Source organism: Chelonia mydas, chromosome 15, assembly GCF_015237465.2.
Source record: "Chelonia mydas isolate rCheMyd1 chromosome 15, rCheMyd1.pri.v2, whole genome shotgun sequence".
In the NCBI taxonomy this organism is placed as follows: Eukaryota; Metazoa; Chordata; order Testudines; family Cheloniidae; genus Chelonia; species Chelonia mydas.
In genome coordinates this window covers 8,334,426-8,352,135 of record NC_057856.1, presented here as the reverse complement: position 1 = coordinate 8,352,135, position 17,710 = coordinate 8,334,426, and the positions used below count along the sequence as shown (strand labels likewise).

The 17,710-nt window shown below is 44.6% G+C and overlaps 1 long non-coding RNA gene across 1 annotated transcript in view; it reads left to right on the top strand.

The window, feature by feature from the left end:
• LOC119563818 overlaps positions 1 to 15,579 on the top strand; it is a 41,175-nt gene extending 25,596 nt beyond the window's left edge. The window contains exon 4 of the long non-coding RNA XR_005222423.2: positions 13,855 to 15,579. This is a non-coding gene — a long non-coding RNA (uncharacterized LOC119563818). The remainder of the gene's footprint in view (positions 1 to 13,854) is intronic.
• The last annotated feature ends 2,131 nt before the right edge of the window (positions 15,580 to 17,710 follow it).

Here is a 17,710-nt window from a genome sequence, read left to right as displayed (position 1 = left end):
GATGAAGAAGAATCTGGTGCCACGTCTTCCCTGAAAGCAAGAAATGGAAGATAAATATTCAATTCTAGTTCCAATCACACTATATAGTTTTCAGCATCTTGGGTAGCCACCCAGGTCAGCAACCAAATATGCTGGGTATTCTCTCAGCTTATATCTTAGAGTTTACACTGGATACCAGGGAATTTATATTGCACCCCCATCAAAAAATTCCCAGGTCACTCTTTGTTTTCACATGTTCATTCTGCATGCTCAAAGCACCAGGTGATTAAAGAGTACCCTGTTATGAACCTTGCAACCTTTGCTGATGTTGTATCATGTCATGAAGATGCCAGTGTTGGTGATTTTGCAGTACTCCTTCATGAAGTTCCAGTGTAGCTGTTTGTTCCACAGATCAGACATAAAAAATGTTATCCCTAATTCCAGGCCATGTCTGTTTATAAAATTAGGATCTGGCAGCAATAATCCTGAACATTTATTTAATTTTTTACTAACATATGTTGATACATCTTCACAACAGCCCTCTGTACTAGAAGGAGAAAAAGAGGTTGAGATGTTCAAGTGACTTGTTCACTTCACCCAGCTCCAGGGCGAAGTTTCCCCTGTGTGGATAGCAATGAATCCTTAACCACTTGTTTGTTCCATTACCTTTCCCCTCCTCAGAACAAGTGTTACCTTATGCCAGCTCATATAGGACTTTATTGAGGTCAGAAGAAGCATTTTGCTGTATAGAAGGAAGGACTCAGATTTGCCCACATATTCCCGCTTCATTCATTAAAATTCTTTGTGAAACTAGTTGTCCACGTGACCTTAATGTTACATATGTTGGAGTGCTATCTAAAACCGGTTTAAAAATTGTAGGCTATGAATGTTGTTTATTGCAATTTGAATCAACTCAGCTGAATCCATACCCAGTCTGGCCTACCATAGTTCAGCTAGGGTTGCTAACTTTCTAATCGTACAAAACTGAACACCCTAGCCCTGCCCCCTTCCCCACCCCTTCTCCGAGGCCCCACATTCCTCCTCCCTCGGTGGCTCACTCTTCCCCACCCTCACTTACTTTCACTGGGGTGGCGCAGGGGGTTGGGGTGGGGCAGGAGGTGAGGGCTCTAACTGGAGGTGCAGGCTCTGGGGTGGGGCCAGAAATGAGGGGTTCAGGGTGCAGGAGGAAGCCCTGGGCTGGGGCAAGGAGTTGGGGTGTGGGAGGGAGTGAGGGCTCTGGCTGGGGGTGCAGGCTCTGGGGTGGGGCCAGGGATGAGGGGTTTGGGGTGCAGAAGGGAGCTCCAGGCTGGAGGGTGGGGCTGAGGGATTCAGAGTGCAGGAGGGGGCTGCGGGTTGAGGCAGAGGGTTGGGGTGCGGAGGGGGTATGGATTCTGGGCTGGGCGGTGCGGGCTCTGGAGAGAGGCTGGGGATGAGGAGTTCAGGATATGGGAGGGGGCTCTGGGCTGGGGCAGGGGTTGAGTGCAGGGGAGTAAGGGCTCTGGCTGGGGGTGCGGGCTCTGGGGTGGGGCCAGGAATGAGGGGTTTGGGGTACAGGAGGGGGTTCTGGCTTTTGGGGGGAGGCTCAGAGCTGGGGCAGGGGTTTGGGACTCGGGGTTGGGGTGTGGGCTTACCTCAGGTGGCTCGCAGTCAGCGGGGCTAAGGCAGGCTCCCTGTCTGTCCTGGCTCCACATTGTGCCCTGGAAGCAGCCAGCAGCTGGTCCAGCTCCTAGGCAGGGGGGCCAGGAGGCTCCACGCACTGCTCTCGCCCACAGGCACCGCCCCCCCAGGTTCCATTGACCGCAGTTCCCAGCCAATGGGAGTGTGGAGCCGGTGCTTAGGGTGGGGGCAGCACATGGAGCCCCATGCCTCCCCTCTTCCCCCCCCCCCCCACTGGCTGCTTCTGGGGCACTGGACCTGCTGGCTGCTTCCGGGCCACAGTGCGGTGCCAGGACAGGTAGGTACTAACCTGCCTTAGCCCTGCAGTACCGCCAACTAGACTTTTAATGGCCCGGTTGGCGGTGCTGACTGGAGCCGCCAGGGTCCCTTTTCAACCAAGCGTTCTCGTCAAAAACGAGAGGCCTGGCAACCCTAAGTGCAGCTGATATGGGGATTTTAACATAATATATTAATAGATAACTGATATGAGTGGCTTGTGACTTGCTGAACTCTCCCGCTGATAAGAGATTCCACCTGCAAAAAGCTGTGCTCTAAATATATGAATAATCTGACTAAAAAACTCTCTCTCTTCTTGACTAATCCCATTGTGCCTAGACATATAGTAGCACACATGGGATGAAAAAACCCTGTATGCCTTTCTGGGCAATATGCTTTAGCCAGATACTATTTATGGAGCTCAATACAGGGGTAACTGGATGAAATTTTCTGGCCTCTGATATACAGGAGGTCAGACTAGATCAGCGGTTCTTAAACTGTGGGTCAAGACCCCAAAGTGGGTCATGACCCCATTTTAATGGGGTCACCAGGGTTGGCTTAGAGTTGCTGGGGCTTGGAGCCAAAGCAAAAGCCTGAGCCCCACCTCCTGGGGCCAAAGCCAAAGGGCTTCATCCCTGGGTGGCAGGGCTAGGTTACAGGCCCCCTGCCTTGGGATGAAGCCCCTGGTCTTTGGATTTGCCCCCACCCCTGCCTGGGGCTGTGGGGCTCAGGCTTCAGCGCCCCCTTCTGGGGTCGTGTAGTAACTATTGTCAGAAGGGGGTCATGGTGCAATGAAGTTTGAGAACCCCTGAACTAGATGATCTAATGTTGCTTTTTGGCCTTAAACTCTGTGAATCTATGGAACCCCCAATAGGTGGCTACTGAAGTGGTAAAAAGTAATGTCAGAAATTCCACTGCCAGAAAGAACATACACCACTTTCTCTCTGTCTTCACTGCGAACAGGCTGAACGTTGCCTTCTCAACCACACACTCTGATTGTTTACATATTAAAGTTCTTACTGTTTGTTAAAGCGGGAGGGAATCTGGTTCATAGCCTGACACAGTGGGCTTGCCTACCTGGAGTGGCATCGCACACCATGGGGGTGTTAACTGTAAAGCATTCTAAAGAGCTGCACTCGAACTGCCTGTGTAGACCCTGCTGATGCTCTCTGAAAGGTACCTAATGTGCATTAATATTGTACTGTTTCAAACAAGACTACGTCAGAACACACTGGGAACCCTTTAGAGTGATTCACAGGGTCTGCAGAGGGCAGTTAGAGCACAGCTCTTCAGAGTGCTCTATGATTTACACCCCTCTACCGGGCACTGCCATACTATGTCGACCAGTGGTTCCCAACAAGGAGTATGCGTACCCCTGGGGATACGTAGATTGCTTCCGGGGTACATCAACTCATCTAGATGTTTGCCTAGTTTTACAACAGGCTACATAAAAAGCACTAGCGAAGTAAGTACAAACTAAAATGTCATAGAGGCAATGACTTGTTTATGCTGCTCTATATACTATTCACTGAAATGTAAGTACAATATTTATATTCCAATTGATTTATTTTATAATTATATGGTAAAAATGAGAAAGTCAGCAATTTTTCAGTAATAGTGTGCTGTGACACTTTTGTATTTTTATGTCTGATTTTGTAAGCGAGTGGTTTTTAAGTGAGGTGAAACTTGGGGGTTTGCAAGACAAATCAGATGCCTGAAAGGGGTAGAGTAGTCTGGAAAGATTGAGAACCACTGGTGTAGACAAGCCCTCAGTTCCTATGATCTGTATCACAAATGAAGTGGCTTTCTGGCAGGATAATACTAATAGTTCTCTGCCCCTTTCATACACAAATCTCAAAGAGCCTTACAATCACTAGTTTAGCCTTACAAAACAGCAGTGTTGTCAGCGGTGCTCTTGTAGCCATGTTGGTCCCAGGATATTAGACAGACAAGGTGAGCGAGCTAATATCTTTTATTGGACCAACTTCTGTTGTCAAGCTTGTCTCTCTCAACAACAGAAGTTGGTCCAATAAAAGATATTATCTCGCTCACCTTGTCTCTCTGAAACAGCAGTGCAGTGTTCAGTAAGCAAGCAAGCCCGCACCCCGTTTTAAAGAGGGGGAAATGAAAGTGCGGTGATTAAAGTGACTTTTCCAAGGCCACGCTGCAACTCAGTGGCAAAGTCAGGGATGGACCACAGGAATCGCGTCATTCTCAGCCCGACTGCTTTTACCACTGGATGGAGACGTCTCTTAAGAACCAGCTGTGTTGTAGTATTGTGTTAGGTGTCAAATCCCTTGGTGCTGCATTTTGAAATTTTTCATGAAACAGAAGTTTTTTAAAAAATCGATTTGGAAACATCAAAAGGACTTAGTGGTGTCTTTTGATAATGTAATATAAAATATTAAATATATATATATAAATATTAAATACAGCATAGAAATATAATATTTAAATATAATTTTATAATATAAACTTAAAGCTGAAAGAAAATGAAATTGTCAAAATGAAATACTCCATAAAGTCAAAATGAAATACACCATTTCAGTTTTGAATTGTTTCAAAATTTCTCCATTGAAAATGTTGACAAAATTCAACACTTCCCATATGAAACATTTTGATATTAATGGAACAGCATTTTCCAGTGGGAAACTGTTACATCCAATTTTTTTCAACAGCCTCCGCAGCAGAATGATTCTTCAAATCCTAGTGTAACGGATAGGCCTGCCTCCCTGTTCTTCTGGGTGTAGCAGGGTCTCAAGCACTCTCATGTCAGAACTGCCACTGTATCAACGGGCCTATTGAGACACAAAACAAAACCAACCAGATTCAGCTTGGCAGAGGCTGATGGAGGGAAGCATCTGACTCTTGCTACTGACAAGTGAACCAAGGGCCAGCTTAAATCAACAAGATGGCCTGATGTGATAGTTCACGTGGCCTGCTCCTCCCAATGAAAGGAGGACCTTCGAAACTCAACCCTAGGGCTGGCACAGTTAGCCCCACTTCCCTACCATTGTCTCATGGAGGGAATGGGGGGAGGGGATCTCCCCTTCCATGCCATCTTTTGCTGTGTGTGTGTGTGTGTGTGTGTGAGAGTGATTGCTTTTTTTGGTTTGGAGGGCTGAACTGAATACCCCCAATCACCCTATTCATTTTGCTTTAAACTAAACGGTTTTCATTTTTTTCCTCTCTGAAATGAAGAAAACTGGAAAAAAATTGTTTGGGGTTGACCGAAACAATATTTTTCAGCTTTTTGTTTCATTTTGGATCATTTTCAGGGGTTTTCGCTCTGTTTGTTAATAATGAGCGAAATTTCTAAACAAAACATTTTTCTTTTTTATTTTGAAGTGTTCAAAACGACATGTGTTTAAATGGTTGACACTCACCATTTTGACTTTTTTCAGAAACGTTTTTCCTTTTCCCCCCCCAGCTGAAACTATTTGCCATATTGAACCCAACTTTGCAAATCATTTTGGTGCCCTGAAATATACATTTTTCCAGCAAATTTATTAAATTAAATCTCGCCCAGGTGTAATAATGAAGCTTCCTGTGCACAAGCCCCTTACCAAACCTGCCCTACAAACACAACTCACGGATGTTAAATCCACTTCCCCACACCACCTTTGTGGAGTTCTGACTCTTTCAGCGTCAACCTTCTCCTCAGGCTCGGCTGCTCTGCCCACACACTGGCTCCTCTCTCCCCACAGAGCCTCTCTCAACTTCCTTACACCAGGGTGGGAGGAGGAGCCACCTGCCTCAGGGAGTCAGCAGAACTCAGTTAACCCTTTTCCAGCAGGATCAGCATTTCAGCCAAACACTTACCAGCCTATTACACTGTCCTGCCCTGCAATCCTCTCCCTCTAGTTACTAAACCATAGTCTTTCCTGGGATTTGTTTAACAGGGTGAATTGCATTGTTCCCCTGCCCAAGCCCTGGGCAACCTAATACAAGAGTTTACAAGCCCATTCCTTAAAAGAAATAAGACGAGGAGAGCACAGAGACCCAGCCCAGTGGAAACAAAGGCAGGCGCTTGCTGATACAGCTGCTTGCCTGCTCTGAAATCTACCTTGCTTGCCTGCTTTGAGCACAGTGGCATCGGCAACATCCTCCTCCTCTGAAAGCTTTGGCCTGCATAACACAATAAATAATGCCTCAGAGCAATGTGACCTATGGCGGGCAGTAAATGATGACACTGTCAGCCAGACACAACTGTTGAAACAAACACAGACTGTAATCATCATGCTTTACCCACAGAAAGATATTTGGCAAATGAGATTCCATTTTCACATTGGTTTGTGCCGAGCATGTAAATTTCCAGTGGGACGACCAGCATTAGAGATGTGTAATTGATTGTCTGAATTATAATAAACAAGCTGTGACAGGTGATCATCCATCATATTCCTGCTGAATGTTCCAGTACCACAGCGAGAGAGCAAGAGCAGAAATGTGAAGGAGGGGAATGGGGAGTCAGAATTCATACAAGAGATAGAGGAGAGGCAGTGGGCAAGGGGGAGAAGAGAATGTGGAGGAAGGGAGACAGGAGCGTGAACATGAGAACGCATGCATCAGGGAGAAAGAGACTAATTAATTCTTTTGATTAGATGATGTGTTCTTTTGGATAATTTATTGGATCCAAAAATCCTTTCTCGTGGTGGGGGGAAAGAGAGACCTGAGGGATTTGGTAGGGATAGCAAATGGAAGGTGGAGCTAGGGATTCCAAGAACTGAGTGTGGAAAAGGACAAGCGGGAAGGCAAGGCCCTTCCAGCTGTGACTGGGACAGATCCAGTTAGAACTAAACGGGGGGGGGGAGCTCTGTGTGTGTGTGTGTGTGTGTGTGAAATCCTCAGGAGCAACCTTATTCAAGAACATATTTACAAATAAACGTATATGCTTTATCTTATGTTTTTAAAAAAGGCTCTAGAAGACTGAAGTTTACAACAACGTTACTACAAAATTTCAGACCATTCTTGTAGCATTTTTAATAATGGTTCCATTCTAGTGATATACCTACGGGAAGGAGACCAGGGTCTGGGAGCAGTTCAGCACTTTTATTTTCTCGAGCTAGCAGAGGCTATTTGCATTATGGGGAGGGTGGAGGTGATAGGTGAAGTTACTGGTTTCTAGAGAGTTGTGTAAGGACAATGTTGCATCTTGAACTTTAAAAAGTAGGGAAATTTTGCCTCAGAATGGAAGGGATGGGGTGTTTTGCTGAATTCTACATCAATATCCTAAGCAATCAATAGAGTGTGGGTTTAGTTTTACTTCTTAAATGGAGCAAGTCAGCAGGGGTTAGAGGGTTAATGTATTTAACTAAAGCTGTGAGAATAATTTGCAACATTAATCTATCCAATTTGCTTTGCCTTTTTCTTTGCTCACAAAGTGTCATTGATCAAATCGCTATTTCCACACATTTGTTTGTTAATTCAAAAGTATTTGATTAAAACGTCTGTGAAATTTTGTAACTCTCTGATTTGATTGCAGGCAGTTTTCTGCAGTTATTTGATATTCAGAATTTGAGCTGTGCCGCTAAGTGGTGTTGAGCCACGTTATGGTTTGTGTTCGCTGATTGGACAAGTGCTCAAGAACTTATGCTACAGAATTTTGCACATAACAATTTAAAAGTCCTTTTCCACAAACACGTGGGCCAACAGAGCTCAGCTGCATGCAGATTCACAGGAAACAAACAGAAAATGGATATGAACACAACTGATGCCAATTCATTTAAAATATGAGCAGAGCAAAATTTTAAAATTGTGAAAAAATGTCATTGAAATCTCAAAAATTTAAACCAGCTTTAATGTGAGCAGATATTCAAGCTCTCCCTGGCCCTTTTAAAAACACTGTTAATAAAGTTTTAGCACATAAGCCTGGGCTACACTAGGGGGGCGGTTCGAACTAAGATACGCAACTTCTGCTACGCTATTCGCGGAGCTGAAGTCGAAGTATCTTAGTTCGAGTTACCTGGCCGTCCTCACGGCGGCGAGTCAACCGCGGTGGCTCCCCCATTGACTCTGCTTACTCCTCCTGCCGAGGTGTAGTACAGGCGTCGATTCGGGGATCGATTTATTGTGTCTAGACGAGACGCGATAAATCGATCCCCGATAGATCGATCACTACCCACCGAGTCGGTGGGTAGTGAAGACGTACCCTTAGTCTCTTTCTAGGAAACAGAAAGGGTTAATTTGTTTCTGCATGTTTGCTGAGATTTGGGGTGCTTCTAACTGGGTCTCCTCTTGCAAGGTAACATGTTTCATTTTGATCCGTCTTGCCTTTGCAAGAGATGAAAGAATCAATGGCCACATGTCCTTTGAATTCTTTAAAAGGCGTTTGTTTGATTTGAGCATCCAAGTTTCAGCACAAGCAAAAGTGATGGAGGCAGAAGCACAATGTAAAGTATTAATCTGCAGTTAGGAACAAATCCTGCTGTCTCTGAATGGGACCTTTTGCAACGAACAACTGTGTTCCCATTGTGCACTGGGAAGAACAGGATTTGGGAGTCCGTGGTTGTATGTAAGCCCCTTGCCTGTTTGAAGGTATCTGGTGGGTGGGGAAGGGGAAGGGGTCTTGTGGGCAGAGTAGGGCAGGTGGGTCTGCCACTATACAGATTCATTGGGCATTTTACCACACGTAGGTTGAAGATGATGTGGAGGCTTCTCCAGACCAGAGGCCCAAGTAGCAGTTACAGAGAAGCTCTGCTCTTGCTCCCGTGGCCTGGCAGAATGAGGATTTACGTTGACCTGGCAGGGCAGCACACAGCTCTGTTGCTAAAAGTGTACGCTGGGGTTAGGGTTTTGGCCTCACTGGAGGGCTAGAAATGTGGAGGGGGGCGGGGGGCAAGGGGGAATGGAAAAGCTTTGCTGCAAAACTGGATGAGTTCTGGGCAGAGTTCTCTCTCACTGCCCCCTAGACAGGACGTCTACCTTCCTCTGCTCATTCACTCTCTGTAGGCAGCTCTAATTCCATGTTGCCAGACTGGGGCTGATCAAGAATTTACTTTGCAATCTGGTGGGATGCGGCCTTGATTTTCTGAGAGTTATTCTGGGAATCCAGAAGGGCATGGGGAAGGGGCAAGGGAAACAGAAAAGTGCGGGTTGGTTTTTAAAAGGACTTATCTATTAGGGGAAAGTGGAGGAAGGCTCAGTTTTAAGAAACTGTGAGCAGTGCATGAGGCTTGAGTGTAAGTAACTGCTGCTGGCAGGGCAGAGGTTTATTTTGGCCCAGGACTGCCTTGGGAACAGCAGAGAAGCTAACACTCTTGGAATTCTCTCCCTTTACAATTCACTCAGCAACTTGGCTTCAAAAGACAATTGGGAGGGGGGAAAAAAAAAAGGGAAATGTATCCAAATATCCAAGCCAAGGTTTGTATGTGAAACTGTGAGGAGGAGATTAAAGATCCAACAAGGCTAATCTCAGACTGAAGTGTTGGGGGAGGGGTGTGTGTCAACATTTGGGATATCAGCTTGGATTGTAGAGAGCCTGTTCAGTCCTGGGTAAAAGCTGTTTGTGATCTCTGGGAGGGGGCCACCTTCTCTCGCCAAGCGCACACAAGGGTTGTAGTCTCTGTGGTGGGGGCAGGAATGGTCTGGGGGGCAGTAGGGAACCAAGCTGCAGACCCTTTTTCTTTTTATGCTTCCGAGTTTGCAGGGTTTTGTGTTTTTGTTTTTAATTCTGCTGCTATTTCCCCAGGGTCACTCTCTGGTTTCACTTCCCAGAAGCTCTGTTGCCCCTGGGTCTTAACGCTCCTCCCATGCATAGGCAGAGCGGAGTCACGACATGGTGACAAGAAAAGAGATGAAGTTGAGTGGTGGCACCAAATGCAGCAGTTGTCTGATGAAAAGTCACAAAGCACATAATTAACAGAAAACAGGTTAAGGTTGTAACGCTTTGCAACAATGCTTTTAAAAGGCTGTTTCTGGGCAGCAATTCACATGGGATCTAGTTAAGTCCGTGTGCATACAGTGGGATATTGTAACTGTTCAGTATTGCTATACATTGTTGTTTATGTGTTTTTCACAGAGAAGGTGGGTTGTAGTAATCTGTATAAGATGCCAGTTTAAACACGCAACCATGTAATTCACTAGAAACCTCTGACATTATTTTATGGTGGAACCATCAGGCTATGAGCAGGCCAGTCTGCCTGGTTCTTGCTACTGTAAGGGTGGTGTAAGGCCAACCCCAACCTCACAAATTTCTGCAAGCAACAATGCTATTTGCAATCTAAGATTTTCATGCAAAAACAGCATTTTTGCTCATTGCTGTTTTTTTTCTCGGTCCCAATTTGGATGATCTGTCATCCTGGCCGTGTCTGTATTCTTCTCCACAAGATTATTTGTATTATAAACCAGGCTGAAAAGTCTGTGCTGCTTTAAGATATTTAATTTTTACTTGACCTTTATAAAAAGTCAATTTGTGCTTTGTTTGTTTCCCAAACATGAAATCTAAAATGCCCTCCAGTCACTTCTGCACAGTATTCATTTTTTACCATCAGCAAAACAATTTGGCTGTCGCTCTTTTCTGGAACAACTAATGCACAGGAGACAGACAAGCCCTTTTTTTCTCCCTTTCATTTGTATTGGTTCAGGAGGAGAGTTCAGGTTTCAAAATTCTGGTGTCACCCCCATAATGCCATTCGTTTTGGAGTTATTCTGTACTTGGAAATGTTGATATGAACTCAAATTGAGTGCAGCATGGTATAACTAAGAAGGGACTGGAAGTTGTGAGTTCTCACCTTGGCTTTGCTGCAAACACTAGTGGGTGTCCATAGGCAACTTACTTAGCCCAAAGTGACCTCCAGTTTTGAGTGTGTCTATGTTTAAGAGCCCCATTTGAGAAACCCTGGGTCTGATTTCTCAGAAGCACTAAGCACCCACAATTCCAGATAGAAGGCAGTGGGAGCTGCAAGTGAGCTGCAAAACTCCTTTGCTTCTGTGGAAGATTTGCCAGAGTAAGGAGTGCATGGACTGTAGTGTTTTGAGGATTAATTTGTAGATGTTTTCAAAGCACCAACGGGAGGATATTTTCATGCAGTTTAGGTACCCAACTCCCATTGACTTTCAGTGGGAGTTGGATGTCTGTCTGCTCTTTGTGCCTTTAAAAATCTCCCTTTAAGTAATTATGATCAAATAATCTCGCTGGTTATTGGTGACTTCCAGTCATATGATTGGAATACAGCAATTAATCAGAAGATTGTAGGAATGCAGAATTATTTTTAAAAGTGTCTGCCTGTCTCTCTCTCTAGGGCTCAAAGGGGTGTACATTATTGCACCATACTCACACTTCCCAGTAGAAGGCAAGTTTTGAAGGCACATGACCTTTGGCTTTGTTCTTTACACCACACCCAGGGCGTGTATTTCTGGACACAAATATGCATGTCTTATCATGGCAGCTGTTGCTTAAGAATTCACACGAGACAATGTTTCCAAAATGAAGATGCTGGAGTTTGTGAGTGCTGATGAAGAAATGTAGGATTCCCTCCAGTTGCAGTAATTCATCCCACTGCCGAGTTTAATTTAATTTACTGTTATATTTGTGGTATACGAGACTGCCTATGAAAGAGTTAAACTGCTGGAAACTGGATAATGCCCTGGCAGTATGATCAGCCAGAGGGAGTTTTCTCCCATTTTGCAGATGGGGAAACTGAAGTACAGAAAGGTTCAGTGACTTGGGCAAGGTCCTAGAGGAAGTCTGTGGCACAGCCAGGAATAGAAAGAATCCAGGTCTCTGTGGATCCTTTGCTTTTACCACAAAATCTTCCTTCCTCACCTATGACTTTAAAAAAAGAAAAGAGATTTATTTTTCTTTGTAATTAGATGTAATAATTAGAATATAGAAACAAATCTGTGGCCTCCCAGATATCACAGATGTCACTCTATTGCCTATCATGGACATTTACAGTTTCAGGGCAACATTGGAGATAGAACTCAGATTGTCCTGCTGCAATAGCACAGGCTTTTGCTAAAGGAGAATCGTCACTAGCTGTTGTCCATACAGGGCCCATGACATTAATAACTGAGGAGTTCCAGTTCTATTCAGTAGAAAAAATGTTATGTGATCTTGTAATTTATGTGAACACATGAAGGATACAGAATTAATGTTGCATGGGCAACATGAATTCTCACTTTTCCTTTTGAGTGCCTGACTTTGCAACCTTAATATTTTTTTAATGCAGCTGTATGTGAGCAATTATATGTATGTATGTTATATAGATTGTTTCTCCTTCATAGTGGCCTGTTGTCCTGGTTTGCTAGAGAGACCCTGTAAGTTTCCTCTGTGCGGTGGAATTGCAGGAATTGTTTTTTTCTCTTTCTGCTTTGGTTCCTGTTTTCAGCCGCCTGCCTGTCATGACTGCTGTCTGCTGTGCCAATGAACAGCTTTCCAATGGGCCTTTGCAAACTGGGTTATCCAATTCTTCTAATCTGTCAATCTCATCATTCCAGTCTCACACACCCACTGTGTCTGGGAGTTACCTATGTCTTATTTTTTTATACACTCTGCATGGATTAAAAACTTTAAAGATGACTTACAAATTGTTCTTAACTTGCACCCCTGCATTGGCTCAGTGCATAGAGTATATAATTACTAACATGGAAGGTTATACATATAATAAAGTTATGTTATAAGGGTTTTATTGGCATGAGGTCAGAATGGCACATTATTCATAAATGGCAAAGCCATGAGCGCATTATGCAGGTAATTCCAAATCAGTACTATTTAAAACTATAATCCACACAATTATCAGTTCCATTTATGCCACATATTTAAATATTTGAACGTTTTAAATATTTTTATTGATTCTATTTTTCGTATCTCTTTGTATCTGTAAATCCAGATTGCTTTAGTTACCATGACAGATTTTCAAAGCAGTCTAGTCACATCTTCTATCTTTCATTAAAATTAATGGAAGACGTATCTAAATTGCCTAAACCGCTTTGAAAATCTCAATCCATGAGTCCAGCTGTGTAGGACAGGAAAATTATAACCAGTAATATTTAGAGTTGTTAAAAATGTATCGATAATAGGTTTTCCATAGTTAATGTAGAATTATTAAGGTTATATGTCATGATTTGCCAGGGCTTGAAGCAAACATTTTATATCTCGTTGGAAAGCAATGGATTTCTCTATGACAGCATATGTGCCTTGTCCCTGTGGGGTCCGGGAAAGGGTTTAAAACCCTTCACTAGGCTGAAAGGCGTAAACTGAAACATTGCCTGGGCTTAGTCCTGGAGAGAAGACCTGGCAACTGATAGGCTGCTGGGAGATGGAGCTGACAGCTGTGCCACCCTTGTCTATACAAGGAAATATACCTGCACAACTGTACTAGTGTAATTATACCAATATAACTCCACATATAAAAGTGGCAGAGTCCTGTGGCACCTTATAGACTAACAGACGTATTGGAGCATAAGCTTTTACAGATCCAGACTAACACAGTTACCCCTCTGATACTCCACATATAAATACTCTTATTCCAGAATAAGAATGTCTACATGGGGAGTTAAACTGGTATAACCATAGCAGTAAAATTATACTGCTATAGTTATGCTGATAAATTTTCCTGTGTGGACAAGCCCTTTAAGTAGGGAAAGCCATAAAAGGGAAGCAGAGGTAGCTAGTGTAGAGGATTACGGGAGAGGTGTTCTTTTTCCCTAGGGATGCTTGGCTGTCTCCCATACTGGGTATTCCCTATGGGAATGAGTACCTGGGGGTTGCCCCCTGCTTTGAACTCAAGAGGACTGTATTGCTGCACAGAAACTGTAGCCACAATAAGAACTGGGTTTTTGTTATTTGTAGCTGAAAGAAGCAGCTCTGTGTTAGTGGACCCTGGGATCAGATGGAAGATTTTTTTCCATGGGACCTGTGGCCAAAGGAAGCTGCCATGGGGCTTGTTTTTGGTTTTGGTTTTTTCATTTGCTGATATTGACACCTCTTTCTCTCTCTTCAAGGGGCTGTGACTCGCAATGGGGAAGTTGCTGCATAGCACCCACGTCTAGCCCTTGTGGATTTTGCAGTATTGAGCCTTTAAAATTGTGAGTAGTGCAGGACTGAATGCTATCCATCTTACACCTCAGACCAATATAACTGTGGGGGAGAAAATAAAAAAATCTGCCAGAGAAGTGTTTCTTCCTCCTCTCTTTGAAGTGGCAGCTGTTTGGAACTGCTCCCAAACTTTGGAATGTTAGGAGAAATCCTCAGGGAGATGGATTAGCATGTAGGGGGCAGGTGAGGTGGTCAGGGGTGAATGATAAAATGCAACTTGTATCCTGGCTAGGCAATTTATCATATAGGTATTGCCACCACTTAATGTGTGTGAATTTTGTATATATAAATGGTGTTTACTGACAAGTGTTGTCTTATTGCTATTCATTTAACTGCTCAGCAAAGAGCTCACTATCTGTAGCTATCAAATAAATTTAAGTAACTTACTAAGCCTCCATTGTGGCTTTTGGTTGTTTTAAGCTGGCTCTGTTCTTGCCTCACCGACAGGTCTCAGAAGGTGGGCTGGGTGTCATTCACATATTGCAGCCTGCACTGTTTCAGTCTCTCCTGGTGGCCTCCTGTATGGGATGAGGGACAAGGGAAGTGAGGAGCTCTTTCCCTCTTGGCATCCTCGGGGAGAGCCTTTGGGGAAAAGGAGCAGCTCCCATCATGCACCCCTACGTAGACCCTATCTGTGATTGTAGCTAACAAAAAGCAAGAACATGATCACCAGAAAACAAAACACAGCAATAGTTAATACCCCACCAGACATACTTCTACCCAAGGTTATTCTGTGAGCACCTCTGGAGCCCCAGTCCTACTCCCACCAGCTTCAGTGAGAGCAGGCTTAAGTCCTAGGTATGCAGCTCTTCCCCAGTGGAACCTCTGAGTCTTCATATTTGCATAAGTCCTAGTTTTCTTCAAGAAACCTCTATGTCAGTGTAGCATATTCCAGGTACCGGTGTACCACTCACAGGGCTTGCCGACACAGGAAGTTGGTGCACAGCAAGCTAGGGTATGAATTTACAGTGCACTAGGTACTCCATACGAACTCTCTGTGTGGACATTCTTACTGCACACTAGAAGTGTCCTTGGTCAGTTTAGCTTGGTACACTTGAAAATGTGTTAAGCTAACATGCACAAAGGCACTTTTAGCGTATGGAGTGTCCACATAGTAAGTGCAGAGTAGCAAGGGCACTGTAAATTCACAGGCTGCTGCACACTAACTTCCCTGTATAGACAAGCCCTAAGCTCCTGATCTCAGAAGTGGCCCTCTCATTTTAGAAGCCCACCCCAAATTTGAAACACCCTGGTTTATAAAAATGCAACCCCATCACCAGTTTTCCCCCATCCACTTACAGAAAAAGAGTGAGCAGGCTAGCCATCAAAGAGAGAAAGAAGCAGACACTCTGTTCACACAGAGTAGTCCTTTTAGCGCTATGTTCCCAAATCAAGAGTTGTAGAAAAGAAACTGGCATAGCCTCTGAAACAATAGCTTTCTTTTGTTAACCACTGTAGGACCCTCAGGGAAAGACATAAAAAAGAGGAAGCCTCAACCTGTCCTCTTGCTCCACCTCCACTTTCAGGGAGCCACAGAAAAACAAAGTCTTCTGCATCAGTGGTTCTCAAACCAAGGCCGCCACTTGTTCAGGGAAAGCCCCTGGCAGGCCGGGCCCATTTGTTTACCTGCTGCGTCCGCAGGTTCGGTCAATTGCGGCTCCCAGTAGCCACGGTTCGCCGCTCCAGGCCAATGTGGGCTACGGGAAGTGGTGCATGCCGAGGGATGTGCTGGCCACCCTTCCTGCAGCCCCCATTGGCCTGGAGCGGTGAACCACGGCCAGTGGGAGCCGCGATCAGCTGAACCTGCAGACGCGGCAGGTAAACAAACCGGCCTGGCCTGCCAGGGGCTTTCCCTGAACAAGCAGAGTCCCTAGTTTGAGAACCACTGTTCTACATCATTAATAAATATGTTAGTACCTAGGCCACAAGATAATACTGAAATAGTCCTGAAAGACAGTTGTGATAAATGAAACGGGGGGGAGGTAGCTCCCTCTTATGGACTCAGCCAGCCAGTTAGCTATAAAATCCCTCTTAGTTGTTCTCTACTTGCTTTACCTGTAAAGGGTTAAAAAGTCTCCATGCATAGGTAAAAGGAAGGGAGTGGGCACCTGACCAAAAGAGCCAATGGGAAGGCTAGAACTTTTTAAAATTGGGAAAAAACTTCCCCTTTGTCTGTGTTGTTCTCCCAGAGAGAAGGGACAAAGCAGCTATGCTGTAAGAGCTTGGGCCAGGTATGAAAAATCATCAAATCATACCTAGAAACTACTCATTTGAAACCCCAGATATGTAAGTAGATCAGGGAATGTCTAGGAAGACACGATTAGGTTTATTTCTTTTTATTTCTTTGTCTTGTGGACTCCTCTGTGCTAACCCCAAATGCTTTGTTTTGCTTGTAACCTTTAAGCTGGACCTCAAGAAGGTTATTCTTGATGCTTAATTTTTGTAAGTGGGTTTTTTAAATCTAGCAATAGCCTGAGTTTTCAAATGTATTTTCTTTCTTTTTGTTTTTAATAAAATTTACCTTTTTTAAGAACAAGATTGGATTTTGTGTCCCTAAGAGGTTTGTGCACGTTGTTTAATTAGCTGGTGGCAACAGCTGATTTCCTTTGTTTTTTTCTCAGCTCTTTCCTGGACAGGGGGATGAAAGGGCTTGAGGGTGCCCCACAGGAAGAAATTCCCAAGTGCGCCTTCCTGGGTTCTGAAAGGGGTTTTTGCACTTGGGGGGTGGCAGCATCTACACATTCAAGGTCAGAGAAAAGCTGTAACCTTGGGAGTTTAATACAAGCCTGGAGTGGCCAGTATTAATTTTTAGAATCCTTGCGGGCCCTCACATTCTGCACTCAAAGTGCCAGAGTGGGGAATCAGCCTTGACAACAGCTCTACTCCTTGTCCTTTTCCATCTCACTAGGCAAGAGGCACATATCCCTTCACATTCTTCCATTTATATGGTGGCGAGGATACTCCACCACCTGTGTAAAACACCTAGAGGTCCTTGGATGAAAGGTGAAAAGTATCACTGTTTTCCAAGAGTCTGCTTCTTTAAGAAGGTTATATGAAGTTAATTGCCCACTGAGTCTGGCAAATGTTTAATAAGCAGAGTTTCTTATTCCAGTACAGCTAAGTCACTTTTGTGTTAACAGAGACTGCTGCTTATTAGATATAGTGCCCAACTGGTCAATGCATCAGAGAATATTCTGATAGCCAGTTACAGTACCTCAACGCACTTGTAGCAGAGATGCAATAGGAAATGTAGAGCGAGCCCGAGCGAGAATTAAATACATTGATCATTTGGGTGCATGATAGGCGTCATCGTGGCAGAGCAGTGACACCTCAAGGAGCAGGCTGCCTCCAAGTGCTATGCAGCGGTTGCTTGATGAGGGCATTCCGACTGGCACGGGCTGACAGCGCACTGGCTAGCTGCAGACGGTTCTGCCTCAGATTCTGGGAGAGTCCTTGGAGGGAAAGTAGTTTCATTTAAAGAAAGCTGTTGGTAATAAGCAGAATTGGGTTTTAATGGGGTTCGTACGGATAGAACTGAAATCAAATTAGGGTCTAATTGGCATGCACGAGGCAGTAGGAGAGGCAGAAAGCACAGAGCTGCAATGGCTGCCTTGTGCTTATGCAGCCAGTCTCCATTAAGTCTCTATCCATAATGTATGAGACTTGTAAACCCAGGGGATTTCCCAACAAAAGGAGGTGACTCCTCCAAACTACGCTTCAGAAGGTGATGGGCCTGCTGTCCCAGGAGGGGCTGTTCTGGAG